This window comes from Macrobrachium nipponense, chromosome 11 (genome assembly GCF_015104395.2).
Source record: "Macrobrachium nipponense isolate FS-2020 chromosome 11, ASM1510439v2, whole genome shotgun sequence".
NCBI classification, from domain to species: Eukaryota; Metazoa; Arthropoda; class Malacostraca; order Decapoda; family Palaemonidae; genus Macrobrachium; species Macrobrachium nipponense.
Genome location: NC_061087.1, coordinates 91,509,110 through 91,534,109, shown reverse-complemented (window position 1 = coordinate 91,534,109; position 25,000 = coordinate 91,509,110). Strand labels below are relative to the sequence as shown.

The following is a 25,000-nucleotide window of genomic DNA, read 5'->3' as shown; positions in this document are numbered from 1 at the left end:
TTTTACTTTCATTCAACAATAAGCCATTTATTTGAAAATACATCTTCACTCTATGTAAAATCTCCTCAGCTTTGTGTACTAAATCTTCCAAGTTATCGATGTAGCCATCAATTATTATTTGAGTGTCATCAGCATACTGAACAATGAAACAGTCACTTAAAAAATTTCTCAGGTCATTTACATAGATGTTGAATAAAATTGGTCCTAGGATTGAACCTTGAGGTACACCAAAACCGACGTTTTTGGGGGTTGAGACAACATTTTTGAGTATGACAGATTGTACTCGATTACGTAAATAGTCTGTGAACCAGGATGGATCTATATAAAGTGTCTGACATTTACCCAGCAAAATTTCATGGTTCACACTATCAAAAGCTTTCGACAGATCGAGAAGTAGTAAAAGGGAAATTTTCTTCTTGTCTATGTTATCGTAGATTTTATCCGATATTTTTAATAGTGCTGTTTCCGTTGATAGTTTTGGTCGAAAGCCATGTTGACTCTTAGAAATGAGGTGATTACTTTCTAAGTATTCAGTTAACTGATTTGATACTATTTTTTCTAATATTTTAGATAAGACCGGGAGTAAAGAAATTGGCCTGTAATTAGAAATGTCGTCTCTATCTCCGTTTTTAAAATAAGGAACAACATGAGGATTTTTCCACGTTTCTGGGTAGATATTAGTTACGATAGATGTATTAATAATTATGGTAATGTAAAATAAAATTATATATAGAGTATCTTTTATAAAACGTAGCGGTATGCCATCGGATCCGTACGCATTTGACTCTTTGAGAGAACTAATGACTAGAATGACAGTATCGCAGTCAACAGGTGACGGTTTAAAAGAATATAACTGGTTGTTTGGGAATGTATTCATTTCATCGGTTTGCGCTCTTCTATTATTCCTGGCAAGTTCTTCTTGCGTTCTTTCATATGTCTTTCTTCTACATTCGCAAAATACTCATTAAATTTCTCTGCCTTGTCAGTTAAATCTTCATTTTCTATTTGAGATTCTTTGTTAGTATTATTGGGCAGAATTGAACGCACTATTTTCCAGGAAGTACGTAGGTTGTTCTTATTACTTTTAAGTTCGTTCCTGTAGTGTTGTTTCATACTGTTATCCATTTCAATTTTTACTTCCTTCTTTTTCTCTTTAAAATTATTTCTCAATATTGTATTACTCCTATCCTTCTTGATATCGTTTTGTAATTTATCTCTTATTATTATATTTTGTTTGATGTTATTAGTTATCCAGGGTTTAGGGGGGCGGGTGATTACTTTCGTTACTATTGGAGCACATTTATCAATACATTTGGTTAAAACATTCGTTAAAATTTGTACTTGAGAACTTACATTATCAGTGTTTAAAATACCATTCAAAGTGGGTGTTTCTTTCATCACCAAATTACAGATACTCGCTTGGGAATAATTCTTAAGACATCGGAAAGTTTTATGAATGGGTTGCTTCTTAGGTTTACGTAAATTTAAGGTAACTATGATAGCTTCGTGGTCGCCTACTGGGCTTGGAATAACGTCCGAATCGAGTACCATTTCCTTATTATTAGTAATTAGTAAATCTATCAACGTTGCTGAGTCTGAAGTTACTCTGGTTGGTTTTGTAATGAGTTGGTGTAACTTTAGGTTATTTACAACTTTATTCATTTTGTTGTCTGTTTTGAGCAAGTCGTCGTTAAAATCTCCAAGTATAAAAATAGGCTTGTTTCGTAAAATTACGTTTTTAAAAGAATCGTTAATATAATTAAAAGATGCAACATTTGCTTTTGGGTGACGATATATACAACCTAAAATGATTGACGGTAATTTACGGTGTTGTACTGATAACCATTTAACTTCAATGCCCTCCTGTTTTTCAATGCAATTATTTATTACATTTACCTTTAAATAATCTTTGATATATATGCAAACTCCACCTCCTCGGCCATGATCATCTCGATAAAGTTGATAAGAGGGAATATTAATATATGCATCATTCATATAAGGATATAACCACGTTTCACTCACACATAAAATATCAAAATTGTCTTTTTCTAATAGATGTTCAACTACTTGTTTATTGTTTAAAAGTGACTGTGCATTAATATATATAATAGTTATAAAATTACGGCGATTGGTAGACCTAAACTCTTCGGCACTATCATCTTGGCCATCTTTCTAGTTCTTTTGCAAAATACTACATAATTTGCTCTTATGACCATATTCGTGGCAGTAATTACATTTTAGTTTATGGTCGTATCTACAATTTGACTGTCTGTGGTTAAATTCACCACAGTTGTAGCAACCTCTTCCGTATGTCGGTCTATTGTCAGAAAAATTATTCCTGGGAGGATAACGATTAAAATGGTTCAAACTATTGTTTTTTGGTCTATTCCTAACACTATGAGTCTCAACTTGATCTCTCCTATTATTTCCAGTCCTCAATCTATATGGCATTGGATGGCTGGGGTCACTTCCATATCTAAAGTTTCTATGGTTTCTTACATTGTGATTTCCATAGTTATTCTCTATTACAGATCTTTTTCCACCATTGTTTTGTTTGTGTACCATCCATTTAGTCTCATTCCAGTTTTCTCTAACAATACTACCCTGAGATGTGGATACGATTGCATCCAATAACCTGACTGCTCCTATTCTACTTAAATTATCATATGACAGACCATCTTTGTTATCATAGCAGTTTTCATCTATGTCCCCCGTTCCAAGCCTGAAATAGTTCTGGGTCCCAATGTAAAAAACACCGTTGTCTTGACACCAGCCAAGCAACTTAGTATTAAAATCATTAATTTTGTTAACAAGATCATCTGATTTCAAACTTGGAACAAGCTCACATATTTTGATGCTGATATGTTCATTTTTACTTTTCAACTCTGCGACAATTTCTCCAATTTCATCCAAAACCATCTCTGATACATAATTTTCCCCAAGAATGTCCTGAGCACCACCATAGATAATACATTCGCTTAAGGGGTGATCCAGATTTTCCTTTATCCATGACTTAATTAGAGACATATTTGCTTCAGGGAGGGTCCTAATTAGAGTGTTTTCTTTAAAGTCACTTCTTCTTACTTCCTGTAAACTCGAATCTCCTATAAGCAACGTTTTCTTCTCATCTAAAATAGAACCGAGTCTATCGCCATGACCATCACTTCTTTCGACACTCTTCTGTAATGCTTCTTGCAGTGTTTTGATTTTCTCCTCTGCTATAAAGACTAGAGTTTTAAGTTCTTGGATTTCCGTGTCCTTTTCTCTCAGGTTGTTATTGATGACATAAAAGTTATCACTTGTTTCTGTTACGAATTTTTCAAATTTCCTCAGTAGTTCTGTATATCGTCGGTCTTCATTTTCCCCTTCTAGATCAGGTGACATTACCTGGTGTGTTGTTGCTGCTTCTAGTGGTGATCCTTGTAAGTTCGAATAATAAAGCATCAGTTTATCAATTAGTTTTTCCTTAGTCGTCCAAATCCCACTTATTTGTAATTGACTACAGAATTTTTGTATTTCACCTTTTGTGTAATTTCGATGTAGAACCTCCCAAGTTGGATTCCTTAAGGTAGACAACGGTGGATGATTTTTCGACGAGGTCCCCGCTGTCGCTCCTTGTAACAATTGATCGTTATTTTCTTCTGTGATTGTTCGACTGGACATTTTATATATTTGCTCACAGTGTAAATGTTCCTAAGATTAAAACGTGTTTTAGAGGATAAGTGTACTGGGTTTTAATCTCATATGAGAAACAGCATTGCTATTTCTGGAGAGTGTTAGTAGTGACGTAATCGGGTCTTAGTGCGCATGCGCAATCAAGGTAAATTTTGACCAGGAAGTCTGTACTATTCTACTAAAATCTTTAATAGTTTAATCAACTAAGTACAAAATAAAAAGTAACTATATTACGACACGATCACGTTCACTACACTTTCACAGACACAGTCCACACGTTTTTGTGGTCCAAAACAGTGGATATTCCGAACAAATTAGGAGAATAAGGGAGCGTTTGTAATGGACGTTCTGATGTAAACAAAGAGAGAGAGAGAGAGAGAGAGAGAGAGAGAGAGAGAGAGAGAGAGAGAGAGAGAGAGAGAGAGAGAGAGAGAGAGAGAGAATATGCGAACATTAAAAGTTACATTTATGGATCCATAAAGGTGTGTGTGTGTTTTTTTTTTTTCTTTTTTTTTATCAGCAGCATAGATACAAAATACATTATATATATATATACCATAGACATTCTTTCAGTGTTGCTTACCATAATATTTTTACTCGACAAGAGTCGGATATATTTTTTATCATGTAAATGAAATTTATGAAATGCATTTACAAATGTGAATGATTAAAACAAATCGTAGGTATTCGTATCGTTAACTGAACATAGAAAATAATTGGAGGTAAGAATAGAGGGATTTTATTTAGACACGGCATTATGCTATTTAATCGCAGCTGTGGATAAATGCTGGAAGAGTGCCATTTCATCTTAGTTCTGTAGAGATGCTTGAATATGGACTGTTAATGTCGGCTCATGTGAGACGCTGGAACTTCTCATAGCATATTTAAACTCGGCTCTATAGACATATCTAAAATGCGTGCTGTTTAATCACGGCAGTTGAGTAATGCGGGAAAGTGTTAATTAACCTAAGTTTGTAGAGATATGTAAACATATGATGTAGATCTGGGCATTGGAAAGATGCTGAAATATGGGCTGTTTAACCCCGGCTTAGGAACAGTGCTGGAACGTCTTCTTGAGAGATGCTCCAGTATATATGCTAACAACCGTGATTATGGAAAGATGTTGGAATATTGTGTTTTCGATCACAGCGTTATCAACATTGTTAGGGAGTGATACTAAAAGATATTGTATAAATTTCGGCCTTGGAATGTTGCTGGAATGTATTCCATCAGCATTGGTTCTGGAAAGATACTGAAACGTGGAATTATATTTTTGTACAAGCTGTGACCGTAATCATATTTCGTTTGTATATTTCGCATTGTTCTATGGTCAGTTTTCATGATCTTTGTTCTTACTAGTTATTTGTTTAATAATTTAATATTTTTGTTTTTAAGCAACGTTTAACTAAACACCGATGTTTTAAGAATAGTTTCGAATAGGTAATTTTAGCTGTGATGGTATTCATTCAATATATAGCTGATATCTAATACTCGTATACTCGTTCGGTTAGTAAAAATTAGTTATTGCTCATATCAATCTTAACATATTACAAGTCTCTCTCTCCCTCTTTCCAGTATAAATTGATTTAATGTATATGATGCGTTATATAAATGCAATAATGAGTCATTTCTAGTTAGTATTATTAGTAATGTCTGATGTAGATTCATGGGCATATCATTGCTATCAATCAAGAACTGATAGAAGTATCTCTGAAACCAGAACAAGGCGGAAATCGGTGTCGTAACCTTACTGTGATTCTTATTCGATAACTGGTATTGCTGATATTCAATAATGGGTATTGCTAGTACTTGACAACTGGTACTGCTAGTATTCGATAATTGGTATTACTAAGAGTAGGTACCGGGTACTACTAATATTTGATAATTGGTATTGAGTATTACTAAGAGTAGATAACGTGTCCTGCTAATATTTGATAATTGGTAATTTTAATATTTAAAAACTGTTATTGCGGATATTCGATAGTGGGTATTGATGATATTCGAAAAATGGTGCTAATATTCATTGACTGGTTTGCTAAAACTAAAGCTCTTGTTTATGAATTATACATTTACTTTAAATAGCAATTGCAATGCCATGTTTGGAATGTGTCGAATATGAATATAATGTATAATGATGAAATTGGATATTGACACTTTTTTTTTATAAAACTGAATAAGTTTTTTTGTTAATAACGCTATAATGAAATAAGGAATTTTGATGGTGCAATAATGAAATTGAGTTTTTATAATGACCTAATATAAAGATAGAATCAATGTTTATGATTTTTTGAAATGTTGAAGTTGTTTTTTTTTCCTTTTTATAATTCGACGTAAAGGTTGGGTCTATTTTGTCTTAATGTTGACCTTTAGTAACGTGGAAATATTGTTAATTAACTTGTGTTATTTCTAACAATTTTAATTACTTTTTCTGTTCGTACCTTATTTCTTCTCCATAATGACCTTTTCTGTTCGTACCCTATTACTTGTCCATAATGACCTTTTCTGTTCGTACCTTATTACTTGTCCATAATGACCTTTTTCAGTTATTACCTTATTACTTATCCATAATGACCTTTTCTGTTCGTACCATATTACTTGTCCATAATGACATTTTTACTTGTCCATAATGACCTTTAATGTTCGTACCTTATTACTTGTCCATAATGATCTTTTCCTGCGCATCTTAAATCCATCGTCGGGTTACTTAATTAGCCAATAACCTTTGCTGCGCTTCTTAAATTTTCCTTTGGGTGACTTAACTTGTTGACAATCACCTCTTCCGGCGCTTCTCAAGGCCCGGATTCCAGCGCAGTGATTACTGTCGCCTTGTTGAGGTCTTTGCATCTCGGTGAAGGCGATAAATCAATATTGGAAGAGGGTCATGGCATGCGACGGTCACTCCGGATAGTTCGTGCCGGCGTTTTTCGGTCATGGCCACGAATAATCCGACCTGCAATACTTGTTTGTTGGTTTCCGTGCCCTGGCACTAATCTCTTTGCTAGTGGATCTCTCTCTCTCTCTCTCTCTCTCTCTCTCTCTCTCTCTCTCTCTCAGAGGTTCCACTCTCTCTCATCTCCTCCATCTCTCCTCTCCTTCTTAAGCATGGTCTTTTTCTCTTTTGCATGCATGAACAATCTCTCTCTCTCTCTCTATCTCTTTCTCTCTCTCTCTCTCTCTCTCAACAAGCAAGCAGTCTTTTCTCTTTTGCATGCATGAACTATCTCTCTCTCTCTCTCTCTCTCTCTCTCTCTCTCTCTCTCTCTCTCTCTCTCTCTCTCTCTCTCTCTCATCATCCTTACAGACAAACAGTAAGCGACGACTAACTACAACCGAATAAAGAAGTTCTCGAGAGACCTGCATTCATTGCAAAGCAAACATTGTTAGTTGTCCCGGGAAGAGAGAGAGAGAGAGAGAGAGAGAGAGAGAGAGAGAGAGAGAGAGAGGCACAGTGGTGGTCACAGTGCCACCACTGGCGCGTCCGTACCAAGACTGCCAGGCGTGAATGGTGAAGTTTTGGTATATTGGCACTTCGTTACGGGGCCTCGTGGCGCAATGGTAGCGCGTCTGACTCCAGATCAGAAGGCTGGGTGTTCGAGTCACTCCGGGGTCACTGTTGTGTTTTTTCTCTGAGGGCTTTCCTTGCCTTGCTGGAAGGGTCACTACAGAGGTGTTTCCGAAGGCGAATGTCACGATTTCGATCGGGAACACATTTCGTGCGATGATATTGCCAAGTTTGGTAGATTCACGCTTGGTATTTAATGACATTTGGATAGCAGGAAGATTGGTTTGGACTGCTGTCGTTATAGCATCGTTCCTTCAGATATTAGTTGGTGTTTTATTGTACACTTAGTTTTTGATACTTTCCATAATGAAGATTTTCGCGCGAACGAACTGACAATCAGGGTTTAAAAAAAATAGATCCGTGTCCATCTCTTTCTTACTAATAAATTGAAAATTTATTATTCGTCCAAGTTTTACACTTCCTCCTACACTTATGACTCGCAGTTTTGAATTTAGCGCAGATGCTCTCATTAAGTCTGGAATTTCACCGCTGTGACGCTTTTGCTGTAGAAATGTGGCCAATGTTATATATTATAATAATAAACTGATGAAACTTATTTATCCTGAAAATTGAAATAGAAATACTACTTACGTGTAATGTACATTGTCTGAGATGGCATTTTAATGTTACTGAATAATTATACCTGGTAGTTGGTATTTCAAAACTTGAAATATTCATTTCAGAAGCGCTCAACATCGAACAAGAACAGAACTACTCCTGTTTTAATGCGATGGAGGGGATGGAGGAAGGAATAGGAAGTGGGGGTGGGGTGGGACTGGGAGTTTTTGGGGTGGGAGGGGGGGTGGCCTTGACATCACTTCCTGTAAACTGGGAACCATCATCTTCCTCATTTTCATGAGCATAACGACAGGTGGCGACGACGAAATCTTTCTTCTCTCAATCTTGATCTGTTTGTTTTGGGATTAGCATGACTTTTGAGTGTGTGTGGTTCATTGAACGGCCATTGCTTCTCATTTTTGTCTAAAAGCGTTGCCAGGTTTGAGAGCATTCACAGATCGGTTTGATAGCTTGGCCTATTACTGTAACTATAGTTACTATTCCTCGTTATTGGCTTTTTTTCTCTCTCTCCTTTTTAAACCTGGTGTCACTGTCTTGCCTATTCATGTTTTGATACAGTCCTTACGTGCTGTTGATTTACTCATTTTAATTAATGATTTTTTTTAGGCAGATATGCCGTGTATTTTTAGATGTCTTTTTTTTTTTTTTTTTTTTTTTTTTTTTTATTACGTATGGTGATTGTTAATGCTTCGAAGTACTTCTAAATGTAGTATTCTGTTGTGACCATGCCAGTTTTCCCTTTAGTTTTGCTGACGTTTTATCTCGGCTACAGTTTAATAATTTTAGTTTTGATACTGCCGTTGGTCCAATTCTTCAACTCTAGTAATTGTTTGAACTGTTATCTTACCTTCTTTCCTATGGATGCCATGCTGATATGGTAGTATTTTTTACGAAGTAGAGCATTCGGTCTTGTTGCATAAGTAACAACAGCAGTAATAATAATAATAATAATAATAATGATAATAATAATAATAATAATAATAATAATAATAATAATAATGAAAATTCCGTTCCTTAAGGACCATTGTACACGTACGTAGATACATACAAACGTACATAAATGCATACATAAGCTTGTGGTAATGTTATTGCTACAATTCCCTGATGAATTTTAATGAGGAAGCAATTGATATGCATAAGAAGCCATCATATTGTTAATATATCTTTGTCAGAAACACATTACGGAAAATTCCTTCCTTTTTTTAACATTTAAAGTATCTCTTATATATTTAAAGTTGGCCTCAGGACAATATATGAACGTATTTTGTATATATAATCTGTATACATAACTTGATGTTGCCTCGTCTCTAATAGACAGTTCTCGTAAATATTTAAGTACCTGTGCGTATCTTTAGCCAGTTTTGACGGCTTGATTAATTACCGGAAATAATGAAGAGGTGAAGATGACTTTGAAGGTTGTTTGTTGATGCTGCGAAGATGTTGGCGTCAGAGGAAGTAGGCGATTTTAGAAAGGTAATGGAGGGTGCTTAAGCAGGCAGGGTTTTGAAATGCTCTCTCTCTCTCTCTCTCTCTCTCTCTCTCTCTCTCTCTCTCTCTCTCTCTCTCTCTCTCTCTCTCTCTCTCTCTCTCTCTCCTTTATTGTTAAATCAACAGTATGACTTGTAAAATAAAAAAATAAAAAAATTTTCTCTGAACGCTTAGTGATTGCCACTTGGCTCTGTTAAATGATCCAGCTATGAGCTGCTCTATGAGCAAGAGCCCGTGTTGACTTGAGGCCAGCTTCAATCAAAAACAACAAATGATCCAGTAGTACCCACTGTCTGGCCCCTAGGCAATGCATTATCTTTCTCATAGAGGAAATTTGTAGATAGTGTATAATGCATATCGTAGTAAATTTCTCTCTCTCTCTCTCTCTCTCGTCTCTTTCCTCTCTCTCTCGTCATCTCGTCTCCTCTCTCTTCTCTCTCTCCTCTTCTCTCTCCTCTCTCTATATTATCTATATATATATAATATTATAATTTATATTATGTTATTATATATATATATTATATTATTGGTTTCTCAAATAATTGAATTTGCCATCATCAACGGGATTTTATGTTAAGAGTAAAAATAAGATGTTTTCATACAGAAAAAGAAACTTTTCTAAAGAAAATAGGTTAGCCTTTTGGTATTTTTATATTTGGTCATAACCAGAATGGCTATGAATTTATATAATGATTTTCTGTATCAAGAAGATAAAATTGTTTTTTGTGTCTTTATCAACATATTTCTCAAGGTCAGCCTGAAACTAACTTTGTTTTGGCGTTACATAATTGTTGGAAAACGTAGTCACCACAATATACTCAAACACGTGATTGTCATTCCCAGAATTCGGAAGTTTCTTCTGTCTTCGGTGGTGCCTTAATCGATTAATCTGTCTCTTTTCAAAAAATGTGGCTGCAGTGAGTAAAGTGTGAAGGTTTTTCAAATGGTCATGCAGTTGCACTATTTACTGTCATAGATAGTAAAGCATTTTTAGTGTTAAGTGTTTTATGAGGAAGCAGTTTCAGTATAGTATCTATTTTTGAAGGCGTAACTGTTGCAATAGTAAATGTTTCTGGACTTATGATAGTTTTGATTGATATGCGAGTTGTGGCAGTTGCAACATAAATTTTTCAGGCACTGTCACCCTTGGAGTGACAGTGCCTGAAAAATTTATGTTGCCTGAACCTTAGAGTTTCCTAAATGAGTGGCTCTCGTTTAATGAAAGTGCGTGTCTTGTTTTAAAAAGAAAAAGTTGCGATATGGAAGAATGAAAGAAAAATAGGGAGGAGGGAAAACAAGTTCCCTTGCCGTTAGTTGTGAATAAGAGAAGTAACGATTTCAGGAGCAGATGTGTTGCTTAGCTTCGAAATAAAGTGGTTATTCTGGCCCGAGAGTAGTTTTGATAGGCATGCACAGTGCATCCGTACTTTTAGGAAGACTTGAATACTATTGTAAGGAACCTCATTATTTCTTTTGTAGTTGATTGGTATGTAATTTGCGTCCAAATAATGTTGAGAGAACAGTGTCTTGATGCTTTTCTTAATTTATTTAATTTATTTTTCGTCATCTACGAATATATGCAGGTAAATCATCCATGTCTTAACAATCAAAGAATGAAGAAGGTTTTAGTTTTACTTGAAATTATCAATGGCTCATGTCTTTCTGATGCCGATAGGAGTTATTGTACATTTCTGAGAAGCTGATATCTGCATTGCAGAGTTTTATGTAAGATCTGATTGTAAGAATAATAAAAATAAAAAAAAAGTACGATGGTCCATCCCACTAAGACGAGTAAATTGTGAAGGTCATATTCGACCAACCATTCACGTCCATCGTCGTATTGGCAGTAAAGCAATAACTGTACTTGGTCACCTGCATGACGCCGCCGTCGCCTTTGCACGTGAATTGCCAGTTGCTCTTCGACGTGAACTGGAACAGGATCAGGACGTAGAGCATCACGATTGTTGTCATCGAGACAAACATCTTGCTCGACACTCTGGAAGGAAAGAAAGGATTTTATACGGAGTTTTCTCTTTAGCTTCTTTTGATTCATGCACACACCGCGAGCAAGCACAGATATATATATATATAATATATATATATATATATATATATATATTATATATATATATATATATACTATATATATATATATATATATATATATATCTATATATATATATATATACTATATATAGTATATATATATATAATATCAGATCTTTGCATATCTGAAATTTTGGCAGCCGTGTCGAGCAGTTCTCTCTCTCTCTCTCTCTCTCTCTCTCTCTCTCTCTCTCTCTCTCTCTCTCTCCTCCTCTCTCCTCTCTCTTATGAAATCAAACCGTGTTACAAAAAAAAGTTTGTTCTGCAAATGTAACATATGACAGGTTAAATGTAAAATTTGCATGATAATAGAAAGATGCTGAATCATTCCCTCAACCAAATTTAACAGTTATAAGAACTATAAGTTTGTCCGCCGTAGAAGGGTAATACCGTCAGTGCACCTCATGCGGTGCACTGTAGGCATTACTTACGGTTCCACCTCTAGCTGTAACCCCTTTTATTCCATTTACAGTACTGTACCTCCATTCATATTCTTTCTTCCATCTTACTTTCCCCCCTCCCCCAACAATATTGTCCCATGGTGCAACTGCTTTGAGGTTTTCCTCCTGTTACACCTTTCTAACCTTCTTGCTCTCAATTTACCTTTCAGCGATGAAAGACCTCATAGGTCCCAGCGCTTGACCTATGGCCTAAATTCTATATTCTATTCCATTCTGTTCTGTCTTGTTTGTCCGTGTTAGTCTGCCTGGTACCTGTCAGTTTACTATAGTATATTCACATCAACCGTGCGTTTGATGTCAAGGCCAGTCCATTACGACGCTCCTGATTGGCTAGAAACTCTCAGTCTCTCGAGAGAGTTCACATAGGCAAGATGTATGTTCGACCTCTCCTGAGGTGGAACATACATCCTGCTTATGTGAACTCGAGAGAGACAGTTTCCAGCCCTGTGATTGGCTTATCAAGTTGAGCCAATCTGGAGTGTCGTAATGGACGGGCATAAACATCAAATGCACGGTTGATGGGAATCTACTATAGGAAATGTTTGTTTTTACTTGAGGGCACTTACGGTTCCATTCCCCAGATAGATATGGCAGCTGGGGTCCTCTCCATTCGCGACACCAATATGTTCAGAGCTTTGTGTTCTCGTTGTCTGGGAGGCATCTCGTACATAACTGCCGTCAGTCGTCTTGTTATTTGTTGGCTCTGTGAAGTAATTTGTATTCATATGTATGTATATATAGTATATACATATACTATGTATTCATATACATACACATCTAGCTATCTATCATATATATATATATATATATAATAATATTATATATATTATAATATATATAGATCTATAATATATATAATATAAATATAATATTATGATAGATACTAGATGTGTATGTATATGAATACATAGTATATGTATATACTATATATATATATATATATATATATATGTATGTATGTATGTATGTATGAATGTATTATCCTAAGCATTGAAGTGAATGATGCCAATGCTCTCTCTCTTCTCTCTCTCTCTCTCTCTCTCTCTCTCTCTCTCTCTCAAACTCTCTCTCTCTCTCTCAAACGAAAGGAGACAAGAATAAATCTGATAAGGAAATGCAAAGGAAATGCAGCGAGGATGATGAAACAAGGCTCGATTTTCCAGCGGTCACGCAAACACACAAAACTGACCGTAGAAATGATTTCTTCGCCCAAGTTGCAGATGGCGTACAAGCGGTATAAAACCTCGCAGAGTGGGACGAAGTTGATGATGAGCAAAACGCCGCAGTCGTGGGAGAAGCGTTCCATGCCCCACAGGACGAAGAGGTTGGCCGTCATTTGAAACATGGAGACCATGAAACGGCCGTGGACGACGACGGCGTATATCTGGAGGATAGAGAGGGAGTTAAAGGTTTTACTGATAAGTTCACAGGTTTTGGGATATCCTTGACGATCTGTTACTGGTGGAGTCATCTTTCTGTGTTTAGCACAATTCATAGGACCCTGTTTGCTAACGATATAATTCTTAGATGCTTAGGAGAACTTTTGAGAGCCTGTTACAAATGATGAAATCTTCATATGCCTAGAAGAATGTTTAAGATATTATTGATAATGAAAAGTTTAGATACTTTAGAAAATCCATGAGGGCTTGTTTACGGGATTTCAAGGTCGATCATGAGTGGCAGATGGAAGGGTAGTGTAATTTTCAAAAGTGTGACCCCCCAATCTTAATGTAAAAAATGCGAATATTTAGTACACGTTGCTACAATGTTTTTTTGTGGAGGGCATCCTAGCGGTGTGACATTCTCTCTCTCTCTCTCTCTCTCTCTCTCTCTCTCTCTCTCTCTCTCTGGTGAAAGGAATGCTAACTAGAGTTACAATGTACGTTAAAAAAAGTATTTTCAGAACTAATATAACATTGCTGTACATAGCCTAGCAACATATACGTAAAGTAAGCATGGCGTTCGATTGAGGGGAATATGTAAATGATGCTGTTCTTTGATAGAGTTATTTCTAACAAAGTCAAAATGAAAAGATAAACTGTGTTCGGTACAGCAAAATGACTAATGAAAAGAGATCGAAGGAATTACGGAAGGGATAATTAAATGAATGATATTATTTAATAATGGCAAAAAGAAAACAACTTTCTAGAGGGTAATTTAACGTCAAGAAAATCTCACCTTATTGTGTTTACAAAGGACCCGTGTTAAAAACATCCAGTGCTTTGTAACCTCCTGGATGTGTTTGGCGTTCCATTTGACGTCGTCGTCAGAAACTTTCCTGTAAAGTTTTTCCGTCGACGTCAGTATAGCTTTGACGAGCATCACCAAGTACAAATCCATGACGGCGGGAATAACGTATCCCAGAAGATACGGACCCACTGAAGGCCACGACATTTCGTCCGGCATCATGATGACGGAGCAGATGGTGAGCACGACTGCATGTAACAGTGACGCGTAGCACATCACATTCGGCATCCACGTCCGAGGCACGAGCAGAGTGTTGATCTCGTTCATGTAGTCTATCATCGAACCGACGTGATACAGGGAATGGATGTAGAGGAAGACGGAGAAGAACGTGGTCGCCACCAGCGGGAGGATCGTGATCGAGAACCACAGGGGCACTGTGTACAGGGACAAGAAGAGGCTGGAGGAAATCACCCACGAGAAGATCACCATCACGCCGATGGCCTTCGGAATGAGGCTGCCGTTGCTGAATTCGTACACTTCGCCCTCGTTCTTCCGGATGCTTTGTATGCCGAAGAGGCTCCCCGTCAAGAAGATGACCTTGCACACGTCTTCTATCGGCCGCTCTTTGTTGGGGTCGTTCCGCTGAGTGCTGGAAATTGAACAGCTGCTGCTGCCGTTGGCGCGGTCGTTTCCGGCGGCGCTTCCTGATGATGAACGCCGCCCGTAAACAAGATCGCCGCTTTCGGTCTGCGCGGCTGACGTCGCTTTGTCGGCCCCATTCATCGTAGATGATTTCACTCGGTGTAAAGTGTTTCAGTAAATCCAGTTATTATTTTTAGGAGCTCGTAACGCCGTCGCCTCTCTCCGTGCAACTTCTGCCCAACTGCTTTGATTTACAAGTAATGTTGCCTGTGTAAATTAAGCTTTATATTTAGGGCCTGATAGCAGTCAGCCTGAAGTGGATACTCTATATGATTTTCACTTGACAGAGTTAGGTCATTAATGGCTATTTCCACTTATCAGCAGGCGTTTGGGGGTGATCATTCATCGCTCTTATGACTGCGTAGGTTTTTTTCTCTGCTTAATTGTATATAGGAAAGTGCACACTCCTAGTCACTGAAACTAACACATATATGTATGTATATATGTGTGCATGTACATATATGTATGTATGTATGTTCGCCTGGTTGTGTTACTAATGTTTGCTCGTTACTGACAATAGTAAGGATAATAGGTAAAGGAGTTAACCAAAGGACCGTATGTAAATTTGGGATTATACTACTGCATATTTGCATTTTTTCTTTCGAATGCTTTTGTTCAGGGAAGCTGAACTAACATGGTTATCGTATACAGATTTCTAGTACCATTAATATATTGCCAGTTTTGGTATGTTGAAATTAACTGAAGGCGAAGTTTTGAATTCAGTTCAGTTTGTTTAACAATTCAGTAAAAAATATTTTTTGTTTTGTTTTCAGGATATCCACTGGTGGTGTGTAAGCCGTCAAAGTAAGTGCATTTCCTGCCTTAGTTAAATATTTGAGTATGATTAAATTCATTTTTCGATGCCTCTTCATTGTTAGGATATATTCAGAGTTAGGCGATATTCAGATTTTCTGTTGTGTTTTAAGCCGGGCATTGAAATGCAAATGCAACTTATTTCCGGCATCATTATCGCTCACAATATACAACGGCCGGCCATGATACCGATAATTGATTATGTTAAAACTGTGAAATAAAAAGTAAATATTAAATGGCCTTTGTTTCAAAAGCTGGTCGTTTTTTTTATTTGTTATCTTTAAAAGTTTAGTAGTTTATCGAATTTTTCTTTTTAAATTTTTGGATTTATATATTATGTATGTGTGTGTATGTATGCATATATATTATATATATATATATATATATATATATTATATATATGCATACATACACACATACATAATATATATATATATATATATATATATATATGCATACATGTATGCACTCACACAAATATATGTATGTATGAATAGGTAGATACATAGGTAGTCAGTGGCCTTTATTTTAGTTGATTGCTTGACTTGGGCACAAAGTGTGCCCCAATACACATTTGTTTTCTGTGTTGTTTTCGGATGTGAAAATGGAGTTTTTTTTATTTGTGTATATTAAATGGAAATGAACATTATCAGTATTTTAATGAGAGAATGTAACATGGTGAGATTGAAGATACCAGTGTACCATAAGAATTCAATTGCCAGCGGATATCTTTTGCGGTTATATGATTTTGTTTGTGAACAGCTTTGGTAGAAAGTGCCTCATTAAAAGCCATTGCTTTCGACTGGCAGCTGCTTTTGCGTAGTATTTAAGGTCACCAGAAAAGGAAGAGAAGGAAGTTTGGATGTGTCCTGTACAATTTTCATTTCAGGAAAAAACTGATTTCAGTCAGAGTTAATTCCTATAAATAAAACATATAAACAAATAGATGAATGAATGAATGAACAAATAGATTAATAAATAAGTAAATAGATATATGATTAATAAACGATTGATCGATAGAAGCGTAGAATGGCTTCCGATCAGGGGGCCCCCCACAAAAAAAAAAAAAAAAAAAAAACTCATGTTCAGAAGCGAGGATAATGCTCTAAAATACCCACCAGTGTTTTGAAACATTGGTTGGACCTCAGTTTTATCAAGCGTTAAATGACCTAAATGTTTTCTAACGCTGTGACTTTTAAGTAGTGTTTCCTACACTATAAAAATGGCCTCATCTGTCGTGTTTTATTATGTTTTTTCTCGTGATAACATCCTTATTTTTCTCTTCATTATTAAAAGCTTTAGGCACCATCATTTTCCTGATGGATTCCATGTGCTTGTCTGTCCGTCTGGTTGGTGAGCCTAGATAAACGTCGGCAGCATATTGCAGGCACATCACTAACAGGCGTAATACAAGCAATCGCCTCATTCAGTCCCATGTAATTATTTAGCATTTGTCAAAGATTTGTTCTCCACATGTTAACTTGTTTTCATCTTGTTTATGATATGTATGTGATATTTTTTGCGACGTGTGTTCATATCATGTTTTACTGTAGTATGGACGGAAGCAAGTATTTATACGAGTTTATGGTTTGTTTGCAGAAACCCGATATTATTGGCCACATGATGCGAACGGCAGTAAAAGGGAGTTGAGGAAAGTCATTTGATTTTTCGCGGACCCTTCGTGAAGTTTAATTAAAATTTGATGACTTCGGGAACGCGGGTCATTGCGATCTGCTTTCAAAGTCCGTCGGGATTGCAATTATACGCGTTTACTGCCGGCCATTCAAAAATATAAAGTTGTAATTAGACCATGAGATATGAGTATTCCGCCAGACCTGTCGATTTTATTTTATTGTTTTTTTATTGTATTATTTATATTTATTTTTTTTTTTTTGCGGGGGCAATTTCCCTCGTAGTTCTGTAATTGATGGGATTGTATCGTGAAGCTCAGAGTACCGTGAGGTTTATTATTGGCGTTTTGCGCATGCGCCATGTTGCGAGATATGAGCAATATGGAGTACTATTTTAACCTTTTTCATCCTATGACCCCCGAGACTCTTCGGGATATTACCGTTACGCCTATAATATATTTTGAAATTGCGAACCTTGTGAAAAGGTAAGGTAAAAAAAAAAAAATGATAGGAAGACCGTGGTTCATTGAAAATGCCACGAGCAAAAACTTTGAAAAATTGGGAGGGAGGTAACAAGTTGCTCTCACCAAACTGGTAAGAGCCCAACTGGCTAAACCAAATATAGGAAAATAAATTATATTCTTCCAAACCCCTTCTGACCCCCGAGAAACCCCAAACGTCACGACCCCCAGGTTAAGAACCGCTTTAGCATATGTGCTGTGTGTGTGCGTCCGTATGTGTGTGTTCGTGTGTGTTATTTTGAGTTTTATTTTCGTTCTGCCGTGTAGGAGAAGACACGAAAACGTTTATATTCAGTCATCAGAGCGCTTTCGGTTTGACAGTCTCACAAAAAAGTCGCCTGAGTAGTTGGGCGGTGTTTAACAGAGTCGAACGGTAGCACAGCCAGACATTGGTTTTACCTAAGAAATTGTAAAGAATTTTGTCCTGCAAGATGGCAGTTTAAAAACAAAAACTATGAAATATTCCATTAAACAAGATTAGTAGAATATTGTTACACGCTGTTTAAGTCACGTAAATTAGTAATTTATGTTTCTCGTGTGTGTGTGTGTGTGTGTGTGTGTGTGTGTGTGTGTGTGTGTGTGTGGTGGGGGGGGGGGGGGGGAGCATTTTGCCGGAATATGGAGAAAGTTCAGGTGTGATTTGGAAGTCGTTCTGTTGACACACTGAATTCTTTGTTCCGTCATTCGAATTTGTACTACCATACGGCGTCTTGTTCTGGTGCTGAGCTCGACCAACTATCATTTTCTAATTAAAGTTTGTGATACTACATTGATGTATTTACTCGTATGCGATAAGATAACTTCTTCATCATGAATATTCAAATGAGTTTGAACACGTTTACCTACACTTCCTTAATAGCGTATTGATTAGAGCATGCTTATCCACCTGCCTTCAGTAAGATGTTCTGCCCACGAATAATCTCGAGGGAATTGTTTTGCGTAATCGTAATGAGATTCGCTTCCTCGGTCTGAGATCATTCCTGAACGTAACGTTGTTGAAGATAGATCAGGGAAAAGTCATTACGGGAAACGCTTTCCCATTAATGTAATGGAGGTACCAGTAATTAACCCCAGGTTGTAAAAAGAAGATACTGAGCTTATGAGGCATTGCTCATTATCTTGTGAAACAACAGCTTGTTGTTCCATTATTATTATTATAATGAACTCCTTTAAGTAAGCTGGAAAGAGGTTATGTTTTAATCAGGATGTTAAGAATAGGGAACAGATCTTGATAAAACTTGGTAAGTTTATCGATGATCAAGTAGCTCTCTGGAGTTGATTCATATTTAAGAGGAACAGAATCAGAGACAACGCTTTTCTGTCATATCTGGATTCATGTTTGTGATATCTTTTCACGTTGATAATCTGTGATGGTATCTACTTCTCTTAAATATATTTATGAAGCACCATTTTTACACCAAAGACTATAAGGGATTGTAAAAGGGCCATTGAGAAAATATCAACTAAGGATGACAGAAATTTTGGCGTGCAGGCGGCAGTTGGTCTTGTGGGTCAACCCTTTCGTTGAACTTATGAACAAATCACATTAAAATAAATGTTTGTATCTGTCGCTTTTGTGAGAGCCAAAACCACTTCGTCAGTCCTTGTTTGTGGCATTTTTATGTCATCGAAAACGAAGGTAAAATATTTCTGAAAACGTCATGCAAAAGTTTGTTACGAATAAGAAATATTTGAAAGCAAGCAGTCAGAACTCAGTGAAATAGTTGTCAGAGGAGCAGAGAAATAGGTGAAAAAGAGCAGCTCGAAGGAATAGCTGTTCGTACATTTCCTTCTCTCTTTCTCTCTCCTTCTCTCTTTTTTTTTAGTGCCAACTGCTTTCTCATTTAATGGCGAGAAGCACTCTCTTTAATGAGATCTCAAAGGTTTTTGTTGATTCCGTATGTATGCTTTGCATCTCATTGTAATTTTTTTTTTTTAAATTTTTGAGGGGAAAGAAACGTACAAAGTTATTTATGGTTGTTGCTCGTCCAAAAATGTTTTGTACAATTGTAATTGATTATGGTTCATTCTTTAATGTGTCGTGTAAATTATGAATTGGTCTTGCGGAGGTCATTATCAGTCATTCTCTTTACTCTCTATTTTGTGAGTTTTCTGTTTAACTTGATTAGGTCATCCCATTCAGAGCTGATGTTATTTGGCAGATAAAGAATGAGAAAAAGTGAACGGTCATTTCAAATTGGATATATTGCATAAAATTCAATAAAAGACTGAAAAATAGTTTTCCTTCCATCCGATTTGAGTTTGAATATGCAAATGAGAGAGAGAGAGAGAGAGAGAGAGAGAGAGAGAGAGAGAGAGGAGAGAGAGAGAGAGAGAGAGAGAGAGAGAGAAGTATATGTAAATGCAGTAATAATAATATCAATAAACATCTACTCTATTTGGGTTGGGTCTCTCTTTTTCCCCTTCCATATTCCATGTCTTGTTTCAGTCGGTCCTTATTACCTTTCAAATATCTTCAGCGTCAACCTGGAAAAAAATGGTTATATTTTAATTTTGGGTTGCTAAATAAAGAAAATATATATTAATTATTATTTTATTCTCCTTGGAAAAAGACTTAATTTAGCTACAGTATGTATCGAAAGCTGATCCGAATAGACATGAAAAATGATAAAGTAAAGAAGTTTTTGGGTCGAGTCACCGAATTTCTTGAGGGCAGGTTCTCTGGGCTTTATGCGAGCGACTAAATTGCCTTGCTTGGCAATGCTAATCACAGGAAGAAGTAACTTCGCCTTACTGTTGTCCCGTCTTGAAGTTTGGCTCGTAATTACCATCAATCTTCCTTTCTCACCAGAATTTTTGTGTCTTATTTAGGGAGTGAGTTTCCCGTGTTGCTTAAGTTATAAATGTTTTGTTTTTCTTCTACAGTGTAACTTTTCTGTTGTATCTATTTATCTCAGTTGTTAGGACATCATGATATTGAATTAATGCAATTGGTTCCAGAAAATGCCAGCGCCTTTGGGCACAAAAGCATTGCATCTTTACAATGGAATATACCTTATTTAGGATGTGAACCTATAAGACAGGAAATGTTTACTTGATGTACATAATTGGCCTTTTTTGAGACGCATGGCAGTTCTACTTTATTGTCCCTTATTGATGAGTACTGTATTACGTATAATTTACAAAGGAGGTACTCTGAGTTGTTGTCAGGTTATTGAAGTCGGGTCATGTGATCTTTTTGGTTAACCGTTTCTCCGAAGGATCTGGGTCGATAGAATTGTTTCCCTGAAGCACTGAATAAATAAATAATAATAAGAGACAGTTTAAATAGCAAACGATTGGCTTGTGTTTCTTATTGTTTTTTTTCGAATTACTGTGTGTGGTTAGCACCTCTACCTGTCTGTCTGTTTTACTGTGCAGCCTTAAACGCATGTTATTAGATATTTAGAAAGTTAGAAGGCGATTTCAGCTATCGCTCGCAGTAAACGGCACTAAAATAAAGTTTGGGAAATTGGATATTAGCGGTTACATGTTGCAAACAGCAGTAAAAGGGAGATGAGGAAATCCATTTGATTTTTCACAGAGCCTTCATGAATTTTAATCGAAATTTGATGATTTTGGAAACGCGGGTCATTGTGATCCGCTTTCAAAGTCCGCGTGATGGTAATTACACGCGTTTTCTGCCAGCCATTCAGTAATCTAAAGTTGTAATTAGGCCATGAGATATGATTATTCCGAAAGACCATAAGATTTTATTTATGACTTATTTATTTTGGCCATCTGACAGTTTCTTTTTTGGTGAGAATATATTGTGACAAATGTTGAATAAAAACTGGGAATTACTTAAAATCACCTTGTTTTTGGCTTCAAATTCTATTAATTATAATATGTCCTAGTTTTCATCACTTAGTATGATAGTCTGTATGATACAGACAGAGACATGAAGATTGTTATATTTATAGTAGGAGTGAGAGCTTTTGCATTTTCAAGTCTTAAGACAAATTAGAAAAAAAAAAAAAATAGTTTCCACAGGTGGGTGTGGTCAGCAAATTCGTTCAGGTCCCACAATTTGTGACCTGCTTTTGATGATGAAAGCATGCTGGGGATTCTATCAAACGAACTGCCGTTTTTGGGAGGCGATTTTGTTTATCCGGATTTTGGTAGGTTATTTTTACTCACCATTAAACTTGATTTTTATTTTGACATCGAGTTAATTGAGTTAAAGCATGCTTTAAATGTTTGGTAGTGTAATCTAACTTTTTTTTTTTTTCAATTTTAATTGCGGATGTATATCTGTGAAACGAAAAAAGTTTTCTTGCTGAGATCAATCCGCTGTAACTGGAATTAGTTTTGGGACTTTTTCGATCATATTATATATATATATATATAATATACTATATATATATATATATATATATAGATATATATATCTTATCTATATGTATGTTTTTATTATATACTATTAGATATATTAGTATATCTATATACCATATACATATTATATATCTATGTATAGTGTGTTTGTGTGTGTGTGTATGTGTGTGTGCGTGTGTGTGTGTGTGTGTGGGTGAGTGAATTTCTGTCTATTGTGATAAGCTGACTTCTGTTATTCATAATGAGTTTGATGCTTTCTTCTGCTCGTCATCCAACTACTGAACAGCTTTAAGGACATCTTCAAGAATTCTGTTTTTAACGTCGTATGCACTGAAGCACTTTAATATAGTGAATTGCTTTAAATACTTTCAGTAAAAAGTTTTTCCTCACTATTAAGTGGAATTGTTCTCCATAAATGTAATGAGATTCGTTTTCCGCATCTTGAGATAATTCTTAAACGTATTGTTTATAAAGTTATAAAGGGGGGAAAAAGCTTCACAGAAAACGCATTCCCATTACTGTAATGGAAGTGCTAGAAATTGACCTCACGCTATAAAAAGGAGGTTCTGAGCTTGGGAATGTTCCTGATTAGCTTTCACGCCAGAAGTTTTGTTTCTCGTTTTAGTACATTAGCGTACCAGTCTTCTAAAAATTTACTACTGTTATTATTTTTAAAGTTATTTTCCAGGAAAAAGGTAATTAATACCCTCCGCCATTTATTATTAAGACCCTCTGAAGTTTGTTACAAGTTTCATCAGTGCTTTTAGTTGGGTTGGGTAGTGTTTGTCTTGAGACACCTTTTGCGTGGTGTCAAGACTTGACTACTTTTAAGAAATGCAGTTAACAAAGGGCTTGCGAACGTGTTGAACATCAGATCTTGATGTCAGCGTCAATAACCTAGATGTTGTGACGCCAGTATTCGTAACCATAAAGCAATCAATCCATCAGGTCTTTCATGAGCTGAATCATGTAGTATCTAGAGGTGCAGGTCGATGGACTTTCTTTTCCAAGAAGCGAGAGTACCATGAACCCACTAACACGGTGGTTCACTACCTTTTTTTTGGCCCATGCACCCTTTCTCCATAAGTTAGGGTGTGATATCTCTCTCTCTCTTCTCTCTCTCTCTCTCTCTCTCTTTCCAAAATTGTCTGCCTCAAAAGGTGCATCCCAAATGATATGGAACAAGTTTCTAACACAGACTCGCTAATGCAACAAATTAAGCCACAGGCATGCAAGCTAGAGTAGAGAAAGCCCAGCGTGACATCTCAGTATTGCAGACCGATGTACACTGCGTTTTGTGTGGTCCAAGGGCCAGTTTGAGCCTGCCATTCTGCGGTTAAAATCCTCCTCCTCATCAACCCGCCCCCCTCCCTGTGAAACCGTGAAATTCCCCTGTGGTTGAGAACCACTGCTATTACGATCACTGCCATGGTAGTCTTCAGTAAATAAAATTAATGTGGTGGCTGTTGACCCGAAGTGAGGACCGTCCACCATAGTTGTTCCTTCTCCAAAGGGTAGACAATTCTCCGCTAGGCACTAGGCTTTAATATCTGTGAAGCGCGAGAACGCGTGCTAAATTGAAATAGATGGCGAAGTGTTTGTAGGGTCCATTCACCTCTCAACACAATGTCGTGAAAATGTTTTGAACAGGGAACCTGTCCATGAATTAGCAGTTGAAGTATGAAAGCCTCAGTGGCTGTTGTGTTGTTTTCTTAGTTTAGAGCTACCCCATTTTTGAAGAACTGGCTTCATTTTGAAAATTTAATACACCTACATAGTATTTTATATATATATATATATATATATATATATATATATATATATATATATATATACACATATATATATACACATATATATATTTTATTTATGGAGAGAAGGAGCAATCTAATATCTTTACGAAAGGAGTAATGCGAAAGTCAGCGAGACAAAGAAACGAGAGTGCAAGAAAAGAAGGATGAGACTGGCAGTGTATTTATGGAGTTCGACGCGCTGTTGATAAGCCTCTGTGTAGGTGTCTGAAGTGGCTAATGTTGAGGAAAATTTTGCACAACGTTTTGTGCACGAGTCAACTTGTGTTGTATTTTCTTCGGGGCCATCCCTTTATGGAAGAGTTGGTCATGTTGAAACCAGTTTGCCTTATCCCCAGTCACTGCAAATCGTCTCAAAACGGCAAAACTGATGCAAACTGTTTTAAAACTGCAGATGGTTGCAAAACTATTGTCATTAAGTTTCATGAATATGGAATTCTGGCAACCTGATTTTGATATTGATTATCGACATCAGTTTCCAATATTTCCTGTCGCGTCGCTCTTCCCGCCGTAATCCTCTTCTACCTTTATTCCTTGTTTTTGTTGCCTTATTCATGTTTTCGCTTTGGGAAAGGAAAGGAGAAAGCTCTCTCTCTCTCTCTCTCTCACTCTCTCTCTCTCTCTCATGGATGAATAAAGAAAATGAAATTGGCCCGTCATATTTTTGAGTGTCTCATATTTGTGAAGTACTTCTATGATATTGATATACTTAATAGGGCTGGATGCTACACAGCTTGTGCACACTAACCATCGTCTTTTGATCGTGAAATTTTTCTGTATAAGAACAGAGCCCGTGTTTAAGGTCACTGTATCTCTTGATTTGTTTGCTTATTTTATTTTTGTAGCGGTCTGGTGATATTAAAGTTGCGAGCATCATTTATTGTGTATTTTTAAAAATTATTTTGTAGTTTCATAACATTAATGAGGTGATGTTGTCCTTTCAGTATTTAACGGTATAGAATTTTTGTAAATGAGTAGTTTCCACATGTGTTAACATCAATGTGGATAGTGCTATGTGTCCCTTTTGGAAAATCAGCTTCCCTGAAATCAAAACATGTATTGTTATTGGTAAATTATTTTTTGTTTTCTGAGATTTGCCATACAGACAACCCAATGATTACTTGTTATA

General features: G+C 36.4%; 1 long non-coding RNA gene and 1 other non-coding gene across 3 annotated transcripts in view; both read left to right on the top strand.

The window, feature by feature from the left end:
* LOC135209587 (uncharacterized) overlaps positions 1–25,000 on the top strand; it is a 701,429-nt gene that overhangs the window by 311,270 nt on the left and 365,159 nt on the right. For both annotated transcript variants that reach the window (XR_010313391.1, XR_010313388.1), the window contains exon 3: positions 15,534–15,564. This is a non-coding gene — a long non-coding RNA (uncharacterized LOC135209587). The remainder of the gene's footprint in view (positions 1–15,533; positions 15,565–25,000) is intronic.
* Trnaw-cca (transfer RNA tryptophan (anticodon CCA)) lies at positions 7,214–7,285 on the top strand. The gene has a single exon. It is a non-coding gene; the product is annotated as a tRNA-Trp (tRNA).